Below are 17132 nucleotides of genomic sequence, written 5' to 3'. Positions count from 1 at the left end.
TGAAATTACCTCAGCTCTCAATTTGATTTCCACCAGTGCTATACAATCTACATGCATAGTATTGGAAGGGCATGAAAAGTAAAGACTAAAAAAGGAAACGGCCAGTGGGACACTGTATCCCATTGCCTTAGAGGCTTTTGGTCTACAGTCTTCCTAGGCTGCAAGGGGAAAAGAGCAGGTATTTTAAAGAGACAGTATAGTCAGAAAATATTATTATTATCTTTGCAGTCTAAAAGAGAAAACTCCTGAGTGTTTTCATGGTTGTCTAGGAACCCTTCATCTACAGAAAATCCTGAATAATAGAAGGAGAAGGAAAACAGATTACTAGCTTCTCTTCAGAAATCTGTAAAAATTGACTGCCTTTGTTAAAGCGAAGCATTAAAATGCACATGTGGCAACTTGCCATCATTCTGTGGTTCTGTGATCCTTTTACTCTCCAGCTGTGTTCCTGTACTATACTAGAATTGTCCCTAAGTACATGAATTTTCATTTAAAGTTATGAATTTCATCTCATTCTACTAACACCAAGTCATCAAACTTATCTAGTCCATTCTATTTAATAGCTTGCTCCTTCTTTGACAATGCCACCCAGCTTGGTGATAGGAGCAAATTATAGTGGCATACTTCCACTTTCTTTGCTGAAAAAAATCAATTAAATTTTAAATAAAATCTGTCTCAAAATTATAATGGTGACAAGCAACTTTGACAAAATGTAGGCTACTGTGGTATTTGCTGTAGTTTGCAAAATACATTGATGCAGTTCTACTAATTTTAATCCTAAAAAAGATCTGAAGGTAATGTTCTAAAATGAAAACGTATTTTTTGCATTTAAAGAACAAAGAGGATAGAAGAGGGAAAAAGGAGCTTTTTCTTTTTGAAAATAGTATCTATTTAAACTTGTAAATAGCATACATTTAGTCAAATACACTGAATCTAAAGAAATTCCTGTCACCTCTTCCCCTCATGCTATTTGGAACACTTAATATACTACAAAATTAATTATGGTGATCTAGACGACTTAAAAACATGTTTGCTAGTTTTGAAGATGACATGAAACTGGAAGGGCTACAGGTAAAAAGCAGGAGTTTCAAATGTCCTGACAAATAATAAAATGGTCCCAAAATTCAATGCAATTCAAGAGATAGAAGTCCTAAGTTTTTGATTTAGGCAAGACTAAATAACTGAAGAATTACAGGATGAGGAACAATCATACCAATAGCTCTGCACAAAAAGATTATTCACTGCATCAGAGGCCAAGCACAAGTGAAAACTGTCAGTCTGCAAAAACAAACGAGCCAAACAAACACTTGGGACTTCTAAACTTACGAAATCATCATCTACTCCTCTATTTGTAGCAGTATGCCCAATTTGGGCACTATATCGTAAAAAATATGGGGTCCATCTGGAAAGAATTCAGATTAGAGCAATAAAGAGACAATTTATGAGAAAACATCCAAGGAATTGTGGGATTTATTGGAGTTTTATTTTAACACATGTAAAAAGCCTTTATATTTCTTGAGAAGTATTCCAAGGAAGAGGAGAAATTTGCTTTCCTTTTATCTGGCATATAGGCAGAGGTTGTGGACTTAAAACTGCAATAAGATTTGTCAGGAAAATTTTTTACCAGTGAAAACAGCACAAACAGGGCATGACATGACAATCATCCAAGGGCTTTAAGAAATGCTAGGTCTTGTAGAAAGAAAGGTTAGGATGTGTGGGATTTATAGCAAAACTGATCAGGATGAGAATCAAGAAACTTGTGACAGGCCTTCACTGTTGTAGGGTTCTAATGAGTGTAGCTTTCTCACTGTTTTGTGCTGCTCCATCTGTTGTATTTCCCCCCAGGCCTCAAGAAAGCAAAAGCTTATGTTTATACACCAGGGGACCAGAAAAGAAAGAGGTGTTGATTTGTCACTATTGGCTAACCAAGTTCTTCAAGAGTTAGTGGGTTTCACAACAGAATAAATTGACATCACATGCAGGAAAGTGTCAAGGACTTCTTTACAGAGAAAAAGATGGAGTGCCTAAGGAAGCATTAGTGTGGAATACTCCTTCTGCCCATAGTTTCTCTTTACCCGCCCCTCTCTCCTTCCAGTCTTTTCCTGTTCCCCTGGCCTGACAGAAAAGACATTAAAACTTGGAAGTTTAAAAGAATAATTTCATAGACCATTTCCTGACTTGCACCTCACACTCCTAATTTATACACTTACATAATATAAATGCTGGGAAAAAACTGTTCTGTCTCAAAGGGCCTTTCATGGATGTGTCAGCACCCCATGGCATGGCATGAAAGCCTGCATAATGTGTGATTGCCCTGTCTGAAGGTGGAAAGTTTAGAGCTGGTGAAGTATGTCTGCTAAGATCTATGGTGTCACCACTTCACTGCTGAAATTAGTAGACACAAATAAAAATCAATTTTCCTGTGCCTGAGGTTTGTGTATTTCCTACTATGCTGCATTGTATGTTCAGTAGCCAGAGCTCTGAATTGTGGAATTTGAACAGTGGGTGCTTCTATACAGCATATTTTTCCTAAGAGCTCTTTGAAGGCCTATATAAAAGTAAAGCTTCCTACATTGTCCAACATTTTAAATGGATGAACAACTAGCAAGTTACTTTTGAAAATCCAGTTTCTGAAAATCGTAAGCCAATATATATTAAGTGGTGCTGTGAGAAGGGACAGTCCCCTTCACCACCCACTCCTTACCCTGGTCATTTCCCACTATACTGGCTTGAGCACTTCTGCACCTTTGCATTTTAGCCAAATCATGTCACTGATCTGGCTAAAAACTACAAGTAAGTGGCTGGATTTGAGTCAGATCAAAGACATGATCTGTCAGACTACAGAAAAGAAGTTAAGAAGCTTAGTATGTCCCTTTGATTTTTTGAGTGCAAATCTGACTTTCTGCAGTATCTTCCAAATTTTAGTGCTTCTCCTAACTGCAAAACTCAAAGGTATCACAATACGACTAAATGGATCTTCAATACTTGAACACTGGACCAAAACAAAACTCTAACAAGTGCACAGTCAACAAACACTACTACAGATTCTGTACTTGATGTAGAATCCAGCATAGTTAGGATAAAAAAAAAGCAAAAGGCTTGTTACAATGCCCATACACTAGCAAAGCAAACTGGTTTAGCATTCTCTTACAGCAACCTCAGGAGTGGTTTTACAAGATCATCCTCTGCCTTTCAGCTTGGACACCACAACAGCATTTTACAGATCACATATGGAAAGAATCATCTAATATGAACATAGGTTTATGAAGACCTCTGTTGGGAAAGTTTGGAGGTAACTTTAAAGCAATTTTCTCACCCTCTTTAAAACTCACTTCAAGGTAGTGCCCACAGGCCTATGGCAAGACGTACTCCAAGTATGAAAAATTCATTAGCAAAGATCTGTTGATCATTATCACTATAGTTACACACTCCATTTTCCTCTTTTATCAGAAATGGCCTAAAAATGACTTATTTTCAACCGAATGTCAGTGAATGAACAAAAATCTATTTATTTTTCCAGATAAGAGTCCCTGAAGTCTTTATTGCTAGCATTTGACAATTCAGGTTTTTTTACTTGATGAAAATATCATTCCTAAGTTTTTTTTATACAGTGAAATAAGCTGTCGGACTCATACGATCTCCTCAGGTGCTCCATGACCAGAGGAACAACGAAAGAGCAATTCACACTTGAGAAAGTTTCAGAACAACAGTTCCAAGTTTCCCTTTACAAAAAGAGAAATACACTGACTCCAGAGCAAACATCAGTGTGGGAGACAAAAGTGATGTTAGAAGAGTATCCACTGATACTCTTCTGATGGCTTTTCATTAAATCAGTCTTTGCTTTCGTATCCCTTGAGAGAAATTTATGCCCACAAGTACATTATTGTATAAGTTAAGTGTCAGGCTAGAGATATATCCATTTTTAGTGTGTTTGTGTGGGGAGAGTGACTATACAATTCAAAGATGTAATGATAAAAAAGTGCCATATGTATGAGATGAGCTAGATATTTCCAGATGCCAGAATAGGAGAATGTGCTGACTACTTATGCTGTTAATAAAATATGCTGTGATTTCTTTCCTGACAAACCATAACCAGGAAGTTAACATTCCCAGTATGGGCATTATGTAAAGATGTTCAGAATGAAATCTTCAATAATCTTGACTACAGCACGGCTACAGAAAACACAATCATATATAATTTACATCCTTTTATCCAAAAGACACCAGGCAGACAGGTGTTACTATCCCCCTAACAGCTCTCTAGGTATTTTGAATGAACACAAATCACTATTCTGAACCTACTAAAGAGTGACGATGGAAAACGTTTCCACTGACTTCACTGCAAACACAACCTATGAACAACACCCCTTATTTTTTTACGTCTGTCTCTTACATAAGTTCACGTCAGGCTCTTACAGTGAAGCTGGGCCAGATCCCCCTCAAGAACAAAAGGCCATGGCCTCTCCACCTCAGTTAACTGCTGCAGCCAGCTTCCACTTCAGCCCCACACCACTCCCACCGGCTCCTTTCAGCCTCGCAGAGCCAACAGGCCGGCAACATGGGCGTTGCGGAAAAAGTAGAGGGAAGGCGGGGGCGGAGGGGAGCGCGGGCCGCAGTGCCGAGCGCACCGGGGGTGCCACCTCGCAGCCCTCCCCCGCCTCCGGGCGCCTCAGGTGCGGCAGCCGAGCCTCAGCCCTTTGGGCCGCGCCACCTCCCGTTGCCACACCGGACTGCAACAAAGAAACACGGGGCAGCCCGGTGTCTCTCGAAACGACGACACGCCGTGAAAAGCCAGCCCGGGGAGAAGGGCGGGGAGCGGTTGGGTTGTGAAGGGACGCGGCTCCGCAATGGCGGCGGGGCTCGCCGGCACGGAGCGGCGCCGAGGGGGAGGTTGCTTAGCAACCGGCCCGGCGGCTGCGGCACCCGCGCTACGGCCTGACAGACAGCGCCGCGCAGGGGGAGCGCCGCGGCGGGCTGCGGAGGCTCCCTGCGAAAACCTGCTCCAGGCGGGTTATTTTTTTCTTCCAGAAGAAAAGCTCAAACCCTGTGGAGGGGAAGGGTTCAGCAGAACCTAGTCAAATGGAAGAAGCACGGGGAGTGGGGTGGAGGGAAAAAAAGGGCAGGCATTTGGCAGAGAGTAGATAACGGCCAGGGCAGCCGAGAGGGGGAGTTTGCCATGGAGAAGGGGTGCTGGGGGGGTGGCCTCCCTCTGTGGGGTTGAGGAGAATCCGCCTCTACGAGGCACCAAAGAAGAAGAGCTGAAGCTCTGGGTCAGCCCCAGCCCCGGCTGCAGCTGGAGTCCCGGCCAGAGAGGCTCCTTCTGTCCCAGGGGCTGAGGGGGTGCTGGGGGTGCCACATTCAGGCTTTGCCACCAAGGTGGGAAGGAACCAGGGGATCATCAACACCCCTTCTGTTAAGTTTGTTTACCGTCTGTATTTGATACAGAAAGGCAGCCATGGTGCTTACTGTCTGCAGTAAGCCAATTCCCCCTTCTTCATGTGGGGGTGTTTGTATTTATTTTTTTTCTTTAAATAGGATATGGTGACTGTAAAACCATAGAAACGGACACAGGGAGTGGGGTGTTGGGACAGTTCTTACATCATCTCTGCTTTTAAAAGATGTTGTCCTTATTTCAAGCCGTTGTTATGTTTTTAAGAAAAAATAACTTGTACTGCTACATGCCCAATAACTGAGTTTAAGTCCAGTATTTGTGAAAGCATCAGGAGTTACGTATCTAATTCATAATGTCACAAAACAAAGAGAATCTGAATCTAAACAGAGTATTCTCTAAATAGGCCTTCAATTGAAGAGATTGTTTAATAGTAACAAAGACAATTGCCTCTCAAGGAACTCTTCTCTAAAACCATAATACAGTAGACACAGAAAACATGAGGACCATTGGGAGAAACTAGTCTTTCTATGGATAACATCAGAATTCTCCCCAAGGAACTGCACGGTCACTGACAGGCTCCCTGCAGCTGCACAGCATCAGCTGCAGAGGTGATCTGCAGGAGTTAATGCAGCTTGAAAGATGCATTAACTCCCTGGGTATCCATCAGCCTCCAAGGGCAGGATGCCACAGACTATTTCCTCACCAGCACTACTTGTGCCCCTACCTACATGTCCTGCTGTGTAGCTGCACCTGGAAACATACCAAGGTCTCCAAAGCAGATGGAAACAGCAAAATGCACAACTCCCTTCCCAATATGTTTTCTCCATCAGATTCACTTTGCCACTGGACTGGAAAAACTGGCTTTGTGTCAGTGAAGGCCCACTTTGCTGACAAAGGAGCAAACCAGTTTTAACGATTCTGGAAATGAAATCATAGGCAAGGTTCCATATTTACTTTTAAATATTCTTGTAGTCTTAAAATGTTTGATGGGTTAGCAGTTGTTACTATATGCTTAGGGATAGAGTGCAGATGGGTCCAAGTCAGCTACTACTTATAGGTTGTCATGTTTCATGATAATTACCGGTGGGGCTGGCAGTACTGTTACTGAGATGCCTGACCTGTCCCGTTTTCCTTTTCCTGTATTACCCACCCTCTCACTCCCAAAACCCTATCCCTTGCTTTATTATGCCAAACTTAAAGTGCTGGGGCTAAAATTTTCCATTTTTGCCTCAGGCTGACTTTTGGAGGGAAGCTGCAGCTCAAGTGACACAACTATCTCTAACAAAAAGCTATGAATATATATCTCTTTAAAACTTTATAGCTGCCAATTTTCAAACCATGAACATAAAACCTTGCTGAACTTTTTACAGAACAACATTTTGAATTTTTTACTTTTTTGTTGGATGGATATCTGTAACACTCATCCAGACGTCAAAAATTTTGAAAAGTTAGTTTGCTTATATTCGGAAGAACACCCAAAGGTGTGAATTCCAGAGATAATGACTTCTCTGTCAATGCTTCAGTGTCCATCTGAGGACTTCCCTGCAGCTGAAATCTATGCCTCTGTGGACTGTGCTGACCTAAGAGTATGAATGCTTCTGTCTCTTTTCCTAATCATCCTATCTGTTGGTTATTAATAATAACACAGAAGGAAATACAGAAGGAAAAAGGGGCAGGGATAGGAGGAAGGGGAGACATATCCAGGACTTAAGACTGGCAGCACAAAAAACCTCCAGGGAAATCATATGTGGAAGAACTGTCTGCTTGGATAAAGAGGTTGTCTCAAAATTAGCTGTTAGTAGTCCTGAAGGCTGGCTGGAGAGAGAAGGAAAGCTCAAGGACTTGTAGATTATTATGAATGAGAAAATCATCTGGGTTGATCAGTTAGACCTCACAGGAGAGTGGGCTGGGAAAAAGTGAATGAGGAGAAAGGGGGTTAAGGGGAAACCAGTATAATAGGGCTAGCAAATATAAGACAAAGCACAAAAGCGTAGACTGAATGGACAAGAGGGAATAGAAAGCTGAGATAACTGGACTGGAATTAATTGGCAAGATGGACAATAAGATCTGAACATGAGTTTATAGAGAACTATAAAGATGACAAGTTCAGAGCTGTGTGAAGTGTGTGTACACACAGATTTGATAGCTCCTAATCATTCATATGGATCTCAATATGGTCTCTAAAATGATGTACAGACACTCCAATAGAAACACCTATTACTGCAGGAAGAAGGGCTCAAATGGCAGCATATGCTAAAATATGCTCTTAAATCTGCCTTACTTCTGGGCCATTGTCAGTAGATACTGTCATGCAACTTTCACTGTCTTTTGTAGTACACAATATATACAAGCTCTCAAAAGCAGTGAAATTTGTTTTGGAGGAGACTGCCTTGATGCACGTGGATTGCAGGAAGTGACTAACAGGAAGGGAAAAAACGACTTACAACTCTGTGGGGGAAAAGTACAGTCCTTTGTGTACGGTCTGTATGCTGTCCTAGAGAAATGGTTATCACCTCTGCCTGTTCACAGGTTTCACCTTCACTGGCATCAGATGCCAGTGCAATCTAAGCCAATCTGAACTCCTTTCATATTCACTGGAGAAAAATAGGTCCTTTAAAAGGTAAATTTTCTGACCTATTTTAGAGATGCACCTTGAGATGGGCCAAGTTGTGCCCTAGAAGTGCCTGCTTCTTTCTATAAAGGGAGACAGATGAGATGAATCCTACTCAGTACTCCAGCAGGATGGCTGGCAATTCACTCAAATCCACTTTTCACAGGTGGCTACAAATATCATGTCCCATTTCCAGAATGTAAAGACAATCCGAATTCAGTGTGCCATGACTGCCTGTTTGACTCTGCCACTTACTATCATACTTCCACACCTCTTTATTAAATATTAGCCACTTATTTTGCATCATCTATTAACATTATACCCAGGAAGCAGAGCCATGTGTGAGTTTGGGAACAGAACAACATGAAAATATATGTGGCTTAGCTACTGATATATGATGCAGGGTCCTGTTGTAGTACTTGACATATATATTACAATATTTGTAATAGATATGATTTTCTACAGCTTTGCCAACTGTCCAAAACTTCACACTACAGGCATCTCTACAGTTGAGTAAGTATGCCTTCTAAATGAAGATGTCACTGGTATGAGGCACATAAGGCTGGATGTATATTCAAAATTTGGCAACCTAAAAGAAAAATTAAACTAAGCAGCATGAAATTAGATCCCATGTTGAATAATATGGTTAGTGACTTGTGCAGAACACAGCCAAGGGGTTATACAGCAGTTTTGAGATCATCATACAGGAAACATTAGAAAATGTCAGGGGTACAACTTGATACCCTGCCACCTCACATGCAAAGGAAGACAGTAAACATCACCACTAGTCCCTGGTGACCTGACCAGCATGTTTGTTTCTCTAAGTAATGAAAAGCTCAGTCAGATATACAACATTAGGAAGCATTAAACAACTCTATTAAATTTTTTTTTTTTTAATCTGAAAGGAAGCTGGGTAATTAACTGGACCACAATTAAATAGAAATCCTATTTAAAAAACACTGAAATGGCTTGGCAGGCCCAGTTTCTATTTGCCTTTTATAGTATCCTAATAACCTAACTGTCATACCAAGACATAGAGACTATTTTGAACACTGTAAAAACATGTTTATGGATCAAGTTCTCCTGTGGGACAGTATATGGCAGACACATGCAGTTAGGTAAGAGAAGAAAGGTAATAGCATTCTCCTGAAAAAGCTGTCAGCCCACAGCTTGGTCAGGAGCACCCTGTGCTGGGTTAGGAACTGGCTGGAGGGCCGGGCCCAGAGAGTGGTGGTGAACGGGGCTGCATCCAGTTGGCGGCCGGTCACTAGTGGTGTCCCCCAGGGATCAGTATTGGGCCCGGTTCTGTTTAATATCTTTATCGACGACTTAGACGAAGGGATTGAGTCCATCATCAGCAAATTCGCAGATGACACCAAGCTGGGAGGAAGTGTGGACCAACTCGAAGGCAGGAGGGCTCTGCAGAGGGACCTGGACAGACTAGAGAGCTGGGCCGATTCCAACGGGATGAGGTTCAACAAGGCCAAGTGCCGGGTCCTGCACTTTGGCCACAACAACCCCATGCAGCGCTACAGGCTGGGCACAGAGTGGCTGGAGAGCAGCCAGGCAGAAAGGGACCTGGGAGTCTGCATCGACAAGAAACTGAACATGAGCCAGCAGTGTGCCCAGGTGGCCAAGAAGGCCAATGGCATCCTGGCCTGTATCAAAAACAGCGTCACCAGCAGGTCCAGGGAGGTGATTCTTCCCCTGTACTCAGCGCTGGTTAGGCCACACCTCGAGTACTGTGTCCAGTTCTGGGCCCCTCAGTTTAAGAAGGATGTAGAGGTCCTGGAACAGGTCCAAAGGAGGGCAACCAGGCTGGTGAAGGGACTCGAGCACAGGCCCTATGAGGAGAGGCTGAGAGAGCTGGGGCTGTTCAGCCTGAAGAAGAGGAGGCTCAGGGGAGACCTCATTGCTGTCTACAACTACCTGAAAGGAGGCTGTAGCGAGGTGGGAACTGGACTCTTTTCACAGACGACCTTCAACAAGACAAGAGGACACAGTCTTAAGTTGTGCCAGGGGAGGTTTAGGTTAGATATTAGAAAGAATTTCTTCACGGAGAGGGTGATTAGGCTATGGAATGGACTGCCCGGTGAGGTGGTAGATTCTCTGTCCCTGGAGTCATTTAAAAAAAGACTGGATGTGGCACTCAGTGCCATGGTCTAGCAACTGCTCCGGTGGGTCAAGGGTTGGACTAGATGATCTCTGAGGTCCCTTCCAACCCGGCTAATTCTATGATTCTATGAACAACACAGATTCATAGACATAGAGTCAGAGGACATCGTTATTAGCATTTATTTTGATATTCTGCACAGCATGGCTTGTAACAGCCTCCTGATTTCACATGAGCCTTAGCTAGAACATAACCTTTTGGCATGTCAAACTCATCAGAATGCCTTCGTCAGTTACATGGTAGCAAAGTATTATGAAATGGTTGCCTTATTTCACACTGGGACATACTAATGTGTAAGTGGGTAATGAAGTAAAAAGAAGAGGCACAGAAGTTTCCTTAAGTATGGGAATGTTCCAGAAGTGGCAAGCTGAGCAGCTGCACCAAGCATTTGCCCAAAACTCATCTCATTCCTCTCCATAACTGTGGAAAAACTCATGAAACAAACGACAGAGCCAACAGCTATGAAGTTCAGCCACTGGGTTTCAAAAAAAAGGTTCAATTTCAAGGTAACTTTGAAATAACCAAGGGATGTAGGACATGTTCAATACAATATAATTTTATAAGTATGAGGAAAAGAAAGGCTGCTCAGGACAATCTACAAAATTCTAGGCTAAAATACAACAGCAGCCATTATAGCTGTGTGATTTAGAATGGAGATTTGTTCAGTGGACTTTGACGGGGTTTTTTTTTGGCTCAGTTTTACTTCAGTTTAGAATTGTTTCCTAACTGTAAATTTCCTTTTGGTATATTCCACTGCTACATATGAATAAAGCAAGGGAGCAGATGTTGAAAACCTCGGGAGAGTTTTTTTCCCCACAATGTCTGAGCCAGCAAAACAGGTTCTGATTAGAGGGAACATAAGAGCTCCCCAAAGAGCTATCACAGGCGTTCCTTGCTCACAGAATCACCTGTGACCTGGAACTACACCTCTGCAAGGAGATCTTCCCGCTGGAGCTATTCATGCTGCCTGGCTCATACAGGAATATGTATCCATATGGCTCAAATGGATACATATTTCAGTGTTTGCTTTACAGTGGATTCTGCATTTTTGTCGTATGAACCAAACTAGCATAGCCTCCTAAAGTTCACTGTTTCCCCCCTACATTTGATTTCTTCTCCCCATTGATATCTCTCTAGATTCCCAGAAGACACTTCTTCCCTTATCACAGTTTCAGACCTCTCTGCCCATCTTCACAATATTTATACCAGCTCACTCAATTTCTGCATCATATCCTTCATCTTTCTCACTGAGGACAGATTTTTTTGAGAATGTGTGAATACTTAAGCAAGGTCAATACTGAGGAAAGCAATATTATCTCTTTCCCCTGGTTTCCCAGTCTCTGCTGCTCCATAGAGCAAGATACCAGCATGAGTAATAGCACCCAAGAGTCCTATATAATATTAAAGGTCATAATCTTCCTGCCCTGAGGCTTAAATTCAGATACTTTTTTTCTGAAGGATGCTGGTGGAATAGAGTAACAGATTTCTCTCTGTGCAAAGGCCATCCTGCCTTCAGCTTGGCTTAGAGGGACAAAGCTTTGCTTCAGATCAAATATAATGTAATTCATAAAAACTGCATCTGGCAAAAGCACAAACATCTTTTTACAATCACAAATGTTGTAGAAGGCTGTGGAGTGCTTTAAATGTTAACTCTAACTGAAAATACTGTAAAAAAATAGTTTGAAACAATAACTACTAAAACTGATCTGTGACTGTTGCATATGTGTAGCCAACAAAACTACCAAACCAAACTGTCTGCAAGAAGCAAGATATTATTCTATTGAAAAGTGACTGTCATAAATGTGGCCCAGTAACAATCTGTTGCTTCCTAGTGAAATTGATTTCCATAATAACCTTAAGGTTTGCCTCTTAACATTGCTACTGAGAGTAAAATCAGGTACTTTCCATTCTGTCTATTAGTATTTTCTAGAAGTTGAACCAAAACATCTCATTTAATTCTGCACCCCAGTATTTTCAAAGAATATTTTCACTGCTTCCCTAGGTATCATAATACTCGGGAAGCTCTCCAATGTCAGCACTTTTGTAGTACTTTCCATTTTATAAGATGGAAACCTGCCCCTGCACTGCAAAATCTAACAAATCCGTTTACCATCAGGATTTTTGTGCAGCTAATCCAAAAATCTCATTCTGGAAAATATCATGCAGCATTTGCCCCATGTCTGATTTCAGGTTAACACAACTACAGATGGAAGATTTTTTTTTTCTTTGCCAGGTAGAAGGAATCATCTTTGTTTCCATGGTTTCATTTTTGACTCTGTAAACAGAAAACATGGAGATCACACACTCTACAAATACACCTGTTATACTCCTGGGTTATACTCTTGTGTATGACAGTCCCAGGTAGAATAACCTCTTCAGAGACTTCCACTGGGAAAAGCTTACCTAATAAAGCTTACTTTGTTGCTCAAGATGTAGGATTTTCCCCTGGTTTGCATTTGGTACAAATATTTACTGATGAACAAAATACAATGAGTATACTTAGAAATAGGCTGTCAAATTTCAAATCTCCTGGGCAGAGTTCTCATTTCATAACATATATTTTTGTATCAAACACTTCCTTATAAACATGCGGTCTGTTTGCATCCTGGGGTGCTACTTCATCCTTCTTTTAGTTGGCACCTGTTTGTAGAACTAATTAATAAACAGCAAATTCAGACCACAGTGTCTAATGAAATGAGATTTCTTCCTGACCTTGCTCTATCTGTATTCATTTTACAATGAATCAAACTCTGGCCACTGTGCTTTTCAAGAACACAGACCATCAATTTTTTCAGTATGCATCTGAGTTCATTTTGTATATATACATGGCACTTAATATACCCATTATCCTACCAAGGCAAATGGGTGAGTCTAGAACATTGTGTATTGCTTCAGAGAATTTGAGTCAGACTCTGAATTTCAGAGTGAGTCATTTAATTTTATCATCAAACAGAACTACACTGGAGTCAAAGTTTGCTGAGGATTTTCCAGTTACACTGAGGGCAAGGCATGCTGACAACGGTATAGAAAAAAATAAGCGTAAGTAATACCCAAACAGGAAGACTGTTTCTGCCCCACTCTCAAAGCTTGCTAGTAATGATTTTACTAAAGCTAAATTCCCATTGATGACACAAGAATGACAGTAATAGATGTGAATTATTGTTGCTTAAATTCAGTTAGCTCAGTACCAGTGATCAAAAAGCTATGGAATGATAGGCTAGCAGGCCAAATATGTAGCCAAAATAATCAGGTGGGTTTGTGCGGGTACATACAGCACACACACACCACCTTTGCAACCTAAGCACTAAGCTGAGAGCTGGCTAAACCTGCTGCAGTTGTGTTTTACTGCAGTGGGGAATGCTACCCAACTTTTCAACTGGAGAGGGTAGTTTGACATCTTCCAAATGTACTCAAAAGCTGTACATAATGCTTCTTTAAGAAGACCAGGCAAGCAGTAACATATGGAATAAAAATCATGCACCTCCTGTCATATGGCAGGTCCAACGTAAGACAACAAGACAACCACTTGCTCCACATTCAAAACCTGGGCACCCATCATCCTAAAACGTATGGCTGCTGACATGATGTATTATTGTTTCGCCCAAGTAAGGTAACTTACTTGCATGGAGAAGTCATTATCTTATTAAACATGATCCTCTTTCTTGACAGGGGAAGTCTTAATTTTCACCACATAAAAGGTGCCTGTGAGGATCTCTGGGAGGTCAAAAGAAGAATTCATCTGGACAAAATCATATTCTGTCACATTTAAGGGATATTAAGCTAAGAATCAAGAAGCAGCTGTGACCTCAATTACACAAAACCAAAGAAAACATCATATAGAAAGAAATCATTGAGCTTTAAATAGGCATACCTATAAAATCAACTATTGCTCATTTTATAATATTTATTGATTTTTTTTTCTATTTAGTATGAACTGATCTGACTGTTTTTTTCCTTAGTACTTTGTCATGAGAATTTGCCAAACCCTTTTTGTCTATGCTGTTGGCCTCACTCAGAGTTTCTTCTTTAATGATGCTATAAATGGTGATCTACTTCTTTCAAGGAAGTTAGAAAGAAAAGCTTCCCTTGATAATGCATGTGTCCTCATGATATTTCTTTTCTTTGAGCTTGAATGCTTTTAATAACAAAAACTTGACAGGTTAATGAAAAAAATAAATTTGTAGTTTGCTTACTGAGAACAGTTTGAAATTATTATTTCGCTAGTCTACAAGCTTAGAAAACAAAAGAAAGAACAATGTATGCTTTTGGGTTTTGGAAGAAAGATTAAAAACTATTTTTATGATTATTTAATTAGTATGTTAGTAATACTGCAGTACTTTATATTTCCAGCCATCTGGAGACATTTTGCTATCATAGCATTACTCTGAATTTTCTTAAGTAGGCTCATCAGGCAAATAAGAGTTTGCACTTTGTTGCTCCTGGGTAAATGTATTAAAATCTGGCCATACAGCACTTCTCTAAAATAATTTCTAAATATGCTCAGAAAAAGCTTCTTAGCAGCTTATAATAAATACTTGGAGCTACCACATGTTGATGGTGTTTCTGCCTAGCATCAGCAGTCCCTTCAGTGCAACTGGTAACAACAGCTGCTGAGGCATAAATGCTGAAACTAAGAGTAGAAGCAAAGCGTTTATGCTGGTTCCAAGACAGTAAGAGTCAGAGAGCAGCCTGACTTAAGGTAGGAAAAAGAGGAATAGTAGGTTCAGGAGCAGATATAGTAGAGGTAAGGTTGCAAGATTGGAAACAGTAGAAACTTGAACTGAACATGAGTATACTTATCCGATGTTTCTCTAAATTGCCCTCTTCCAGTATTTTGGTCCAAAGCCTTTATGGCATATCTTCCCAGCATGCAGTGATTACAGTATTTTTAATCTGCTCCTTAACTTTTTTTTTCCTGAGATCATCATCTTTATGGTATTTAGTGATTCACACCATCCAATTGTCTCCCCTCATTAATGTTTCTTTGAAATGAGCTACGTTATTTGTCTTTCAAAGACAACAAGATAACAGGAGATTTAGACCTAAAATGACAGAAAAAGTCTTTTAACACAGCATTTTGGAAACTGGTGGGTATCACCAAAAAAGAGGAAAAAAAGTGATTCATTCAAGTAATTTTTGGAAGCCTCTAGAAACGAGGTCTCAAGGTTCCCTGATGCCTGCTCATCAAGCTGGGGCCAAGGCTAAAGGGAGAGGAACTGGGAGACTCTGATGGATGAGATGCTGCCACCACTCTGGGGAAGTACAGGACCAGGGTCTGCTTTTGCAAGGAATCCACACTGTCCTCTGGAGAAGCTGGTGTGTGTGCATGGCCTTAAAACAGGAAGCAAGACAGTAAAAAGCTTGTTTTCAAATCTGATGCTTCAGCTGAGAGCCACACACATAAAGGATTATGGATACATTTGATGGTGCCTAGTATGATTCAAACAGATAGGGTAGATTAGATTTTGGTGCCATGTCTGTCCCCTTGGGGGTAAAGCTTAGGGGCTGCTCAGGGTTAAACCAGGGAGGGCTGCAGGTAGTGTCCCAGCAATTTCATTAATCTAGGTCTGCGATAAGAGACTGAGCAAGCAGCACTGACAGCATAAACTGCTGCTGAGCTCTTGCTCTGGCTGCAGAGTGGGTCTGTCTCTGCTGCAGAGGTCTAATGCTTCTACGTGTACAGAGTAGACTTCAATACGAATAATTCACATTAGCAGAAGTAACAAGAAAGCTCAAATAGCCCCTGAAAGCAAGTTTTGCAAAATGTAAGGAGGACCAGCTTTCTCTTAGGGTCAGCTTTCTCATTAACTCCTCCACAAACTCCAGCTTAAGTCATTGCAGACCACTTATGTGTTTTGTCTCCCAAAGACCTGTATTAATTCAGTTTCAACATTTTCCTGTAAGGCTTGTAACAGCTCAATGTATTTTTTTATTATTTCAACAGAAGAGTCAGTATATGGCTTGTCTTTGAAGCTAATTGGTAGATTGGTCTACTAGCTGCATTTTATGAACACTGCAAAATCTCTGTCATTGAAGAAGCTATTCACTCTCCAAACACAGGTGCAGTTTAAAAATCAAGAAACAGAGCCAGGTACTTAGCCACTTGCCTAATATTAAGAATGTGAGTCATCCCATTGACATGCCTGCTTGTTGTTGAATTGGGGCCTATAGACATGAGAACAGAATTTATCTAAAGCATTTGTCACTAAAAGAAACTACAGATCATTTAGATATTATTATTCATCTATTTTACGCATCCTCTCAAGAATAGATGTTCCTTTATCACCTCATGAAGATATCCACAGACTCTACAATAGCTGAGCCATATCCATATATACATGTTGTGAACATCAATCAGAAAAACACAACTAGGCAGGCAACATGCATAAATGACAAGAATACAGGTGAATCTTATTAACGTTTCCACAGATCTAAGGAACCATCTGAAGCCAAGGCAGCATCTAGCAATCAAACCCCAGTAGGCAATTTTCTGTTGCTCCACTAATCCCTATTAAAAGTTTACCTTTACACAGGTGTGTGAGAGTTTTGTTTCAGTGCTTCCCTGCTTACTACCTTATAACAGAAAGCAAAATGCAATTAAATTAACCATTCCTTTTTCTCACATATTGACTACTATGCTCTTTCTCTGGTCTGTGACTGTGTAAGTCTATGTGTTTCTATGTTGGTTTTTGCCAACAAAATAAATAACAGCTGAAATTAAAGGAAGGTAAGCAAAAATCCAGAAGATTTGAAAGAAGAGTTAGGGGGTGCTGCATGAGCTTCCCACCTCCTGAGTCATTCTGCTGTCTTTCCCAGTATGTATCATGCATCTAAAAATATAATGAAAGGGAATATTTTTTCTTTCTTGTGCCATATTGAATGAAATCTTTACAAGAAAAGAATTATTCTTACATATTTAAAACTATTAAAACCTCACATATGTTTCACATGATATT

At 40.8% G+C, this 17132-nt stretch overlaps 1 protein-coding gene across 1 annotated transcript in view; it reads right to left on the bottom strand.

Annotated features, from left to right (window-relative positions):
- Nucleotides 1-17132, bottom strand: part of LOC103533323 (sodium channel protein type 2 subunit alpha) — a 75507-nt gene that overhangs the window by 57460 nt on the left and 915 nt on the right. The window lies entirely within an intron of this gene.

The sequence above is a fragment of the Calypte anna genome, chromosome 7, assembly GCF_003957555.1.
Source record: "Calypte anna isolate BGI_N300 chromosome 7, bCalAnn1_v1.p, whole genome shotgun sequence".
Classification (NCBI taxonomy): Eukaryota; Metazoa; Chordata; class Aves; order Apodiformes; family Trochilidae; genus Calypte; species Calypte anna.
Note: the sequence above shows the minus strand (reverse complement) of the source record. Positions and strands in the feature narration are given on the sequence as shown.